This window comes from Salvelinus alpinus, chromosome 15 (genome assembly GCF_045679555.1).
Source record: "Salvelinus alpinus chromosome 15, SLU_Salpinus.1, whole genome shotgun sequence".
NCBI classification, from domain to species: Eukaryota; Metazoa; Chordata; class Actinopteri; order Salmoniformes; family Salmonidae; genus Salvelinus; species Salvelinus alpinus.
In genome coordinates, this window is record NC_092100.1 from 40,284,938 (window position 1) to 40,289,842 (window position 4,905).

Consider the following 4,905-nt stretch of genomic DNA (forward strand, 5'->3'; position numbering starts at 1 on the left):
ATTCTTCGATTAGGTTTAACTGCGGTTTGCATCCAATATGTTGCATTACCGCCACCTACTAGACTGGAGTACAACTCCCTTATACTTTGCTTGAAAAAATAAATAAACAAATACCCGACTGTAATATTCATATGTGTAAACATACTGAATTATAATTGGATGCATTTTACCGCCATCTCATACTGTGCTATGATTGGTTAAGACCACCCAAATGATTAGGTCATCGTCAGTTTGATCCTGGTTGGCGATACGTGAACATGCCAGTTATAGCTAGCTAATAAAGAGCTACGTTAAGAAATATCCTGTAGTACTGCATTTTATTATTTTGTACAAAGCGTGCAAAACAAGACACCTACCATTTAACACTGCACTCACAATTAAAAAATAAATAAATAACACCACCCTACTCCACTATTTACATCTATTTAGTCCTACCTCATGCCAACAACCTGAAATGATGCGACATCACAACTTAACACTCCTGAGTGGCTCAGTGGTAGAAGTCACTGTACCTCAGTGCAAGAGGTGTCACTATAGTACATGGTTTGAATCCAGGCTGTATCACATCTGGCTGTGATTGGGAGTCCCATAGGGCGGTGCACAATTGGCCCAGCGTTGTCTGGGTTTGGCAGGAGTAGCCCGTCATTGTAAATAAGAATTGTTTTCAAATTAACACACTGTGACTCTTTTGATGTCAAGTCTCGCTCAACCAAATGCCACCACAACCTCAATTGTCTGCGATTTACATTCCATCCCTGCAGTACAGTTGATAACCAGTGCTATAAATGCTAAAAATCCAATCTTACTGAAACAGACAGTTGAAGTCGGAAGTTTACATACACTTAGGTTGGAGTCATTAAAACTCATTTTTCAACCACTCCACAAATTTCTTGTTAACAAACTATAGTTTTGGGAAGTCGGTTAGGACATCTACTTTGTGCATGACACAAGTAATTTTTCCAACAACTGTTTACAGACAGATTATTTCACTGTATCACAATTCCAGTGGGTCAGAAGTTTACATACACTAAGTTGACTGTGCCTTTAAACAGCTTGGAAAATTACAGAAAATGATGTGATAGCTTTAGAAGCTTCTGATAGACTAATTGACATCATTTGAGTCAATTGGAGGTGTACCTGTGGATGTATTTCAAGGCCTACCTTCAAACTCCGTACCTCTTTGCTTGACATCATGGGAAAATCAAAAGAAATCAGCCAAGACCTCAGAAAAAATTGTAGACCTCCACAAGTCTGGTTCATCCTTGGGAGCAATTTCCAAACGCCTGAAGGTACCACATTCGTCTGTACAAACAATAGTACGCAAGTATAAACACCATGGGACCACGCAGCCGTCATACCGCTCAGGAAGGAGGCGCGTTCTGTCTCCAAGAGATCAATCAATCAATCAAATGTATTTATAAAGCCCTTCTTACATCAGTTGATGTCACAAAATGCTGTGCAGAAACCCAGCCTAAAACCCCAAACAGCAAGCAATGCAGGTGTAGAAGCACGGTGGCTAGGAAAAACTACCTAGAAAGGCCAGAGCCTAGGAAGAAACCTAGAGAGGAACCAGGCTATGAGGGGGGGGCCAGTCCTTTTCTGGCTGTTCCGGGTGAAGATTATAACAGAACATGGCCAAGATGTTCAAATGTTCATAGATGACCAGCAGGGTCAAATAATAGTAATCACAGTGGTTGTCGAGGGTGCAACAGGTCAGCACCTCAGGAGTAAATGTCAGTTGGCTTTTCATAGCCGATCATTCAGAGTATCTCTACTGCTCTTGCTGTCTCTAGAGAGTTGAAAACAGCAGGTCTGGGACAGGTAGCACATCCTGTGAACAGATCAGGGTTCCATAGCGTCAGGCAGAACAGTTGAAACTGGAACAGCAGCACGGCCAGGTGGACTGGGGACAGCAAGGAGTCATCAGGCCAGGTAGTCCTGAGGCATGGTCCTAGGGCTCAGGTCCTACGAGAAAGAGAAAGAAAGAAATAAAGAAAAAGAGAGAAAGAGAGAGAATTAGAGAGAGCTTACTTAAATTCACACAGAACACCTGATAAGACAGCAGATAGAGATGAACATACTTTGGTGCGAAAAGTGCAAATCGGTCCCAGAACAACAGCAAAGGACCTTGTGAAGATGCTGGAGGAAACAGGTACAAAACAGGTATATTGAAACAGGTATATTGAAGCAACATCTCAAGACATAAGTAAGGAAGTTAATACTTTTGTCGCAAATGGGTCTTCCAAATGGACAATTACCCCAAGCATACTTCCAAAGTTGTGGAAAAATGGCTTAAGGACAACAAAGTCAAGGTATTGGAATGGCCATCACAAAGCCCTGACCTCAATCCTATAAAAAATATTCTGACATTTCACATTCTTATTAAAATAAAGTGGTGATCCTAACTGACCTAAAACAGGGAAATCTTACTCGGATTAAATGTCAGGAATTATGAAAAACTGAAAAAGTTTAAATGTATCTGACTAAGGTGTATGTAAACTTCCGACTTCAACTGTATCTTGACAGGCATATCATTTCACTACATCGGTGCATTTCTTACAGTAATTTAAATTAGAAGCAAGTGAAACCATTGCTGAAAGAATATAAAAGACTGAGATAATGGGAAATCGAATGAGAGGCTGATCTTGCTCTGTTGGAAGATATGACACATGCTGAATTTTTTATTATCGTTTTTAGAAAAAGATGGGACTTTTTTGCAGTAAGTACGGATTGGCTCATCAGATATCGTTTCCCAAAACCAATCTAAGAGGATTTTTGCGAGCTATGTTAAAAAGACAAGCACATGCCATTCCGGTGCTATACACCCTCAGGTTTTTGATGTTGGGAGCTTGCCAATTGGGCATCTCACAGCCCTCAAGGAGCCATTGTTTTGGATGCAGTCATTAGCAAAACGCAGCAGCGCTACATGGGTAAAATCAGTGGGGAAGCCAATCCATGTAAAAAAAACTATATTACAACCTGTGTGTTGTGATAATTTCATTGTTCGCTCTATGAACTGTTAGTTCATTTACCCTGCCACCGTGAATTACAGTACATTTTGAAAGTATCCAAACCCCTTGACATTTTCCAAGTTTTGTTACGTTACAGCCTTATTCTAAAATTGAATAAATGTTGTTTTCCCCTCATCAATCTAAACACAATGCCCCCTAATGCCAAAGAAAAATCAAGTTTGTAGAAATGTTTGCTAATTTATAAAAAAATAAATAAAAAAATATCACAGTTTCTCAGTAATTTGTTGTAGCACCTTTGGCAACGTTTACAGCCTTGAGTCTTCTTGGGTATGATGCTACAAGCTTGGCACACATGTATTTGGGGAGTTTCTCCCATTCTTCTCTGCAGATCCTCTCAAACTTTGTTAGGTTGGATGGGGAGCATTGCTGCACAGCTATTTCCAGGTATTTTGAGAGATGTTCAATCGGGTTTAAGTCCAGGCTCTGGCTGGGCCACTCAAGGATATTCAGAGACTTGTCCGGAAGCTACTCCTGAATTGTCTTGGTTGTGTGCTTAGGGTCGTTGTCCTGTTAGAAGGTGAACATTTGCCCCAGTCTGAGCGCTCTGGAGCAGGTTTTGGTCAAGGATCTCCCTGTACTTTGCTCCGATCATCTTTGCCTGAATCATGACTAATCTCCCAGTCCCTGCCGCAGAAAAACATCCTCACAGCATGATACTGCCATCACCATGCTTCACCGTAGGGAAGGTGCTAGGTTTCCTCCAAACGTGACGCATGGCATTCAGGCCAAAGAGTTCAATCTTGGTTTCATCAGACCAGAGAATCTTGTTTTTGGCAAACTCCAAGCGGGCTGTCATGTACCTTTTACTGAGGAGTGGCTTCCGTCTGGCCACTCTACCATAAAGGCCTGATTAGTGGAATGCTGCAGAGATGGTTTCCTTCTGGAAGGTTCTCCCATCTCCACAGAGGAACTCTGGAGTTCTGTCAGAGTGACCATCGGGTTCTTGGTCACCTCCCTGACCAAGTCCCTTCTCCCCAATTGCTCAGTTTGGCCGGGCGGCCAGCACTAGGAAGAGTCTTGGTGGTTCCAAACTTCTTCCATTTAAGAATGATGGAGGCCACTTTGGTCTTGGAGACCTTCAATGCTGCAGACATTTTTTGGTACCCTTTCCCTGATCTGTGCCTCGACACAATCCTGTCTCCGCACTCCACGGACAATTCCTTCGACCTCATGGCTTGGTTTTTGCTCTGACACGGCATTGTCAACTGTGGGACCTTATATCGACAGGTGTGTGCCTTTCCAAATCATGTCCAATCAATTGAATTTACCACAGGTGGACTCCAATCAAGTAGTAGAATCATCTCAAGGTTGATCAATGGAAAGACAATGCACCGGAGCTCAATTTCGAGTCTCATAGCAAAGGGTCTGAACACTTATGTAAATAAGGTATTTCTAAAAACCTGTTTTCACTTTGTGTAGTTTGCTGAGGATTAAACATTTTTAAATCCATTTTAGAATAAAGCTGTAACATAACAAAATGTGCAAAAGGTCAAGGGGTCTGAACAGTTTCCAAAGGCACTGTATTTATTATGTTAATAAATGAAATATTTTCCACATGAGAAATTTGACATTACAGTATTCAGACCTAGCCTAAAAACGTCAATGGAAAAGGTGAACCGTCTGTTTTACACTTAAACTGTGTTTTGATTCGATGGCATAGAACTAAATGCTAAGCTTATCTATTTTGTTACATTCTAAAAAGAAAAGGTTCCTGAAGGGTCCTTAAGGATATTATAAGGTAAAGAAATTAACCTTGAGGTTCATTTAAGCAATAAGACCCGAGGGGGTGTGGTATATGGCCAATATACCACGGGCTAGGGCTGTTTTTGCGTTATGCCTGGACACAGCCCTTTGTATATTAGCCATATATCGC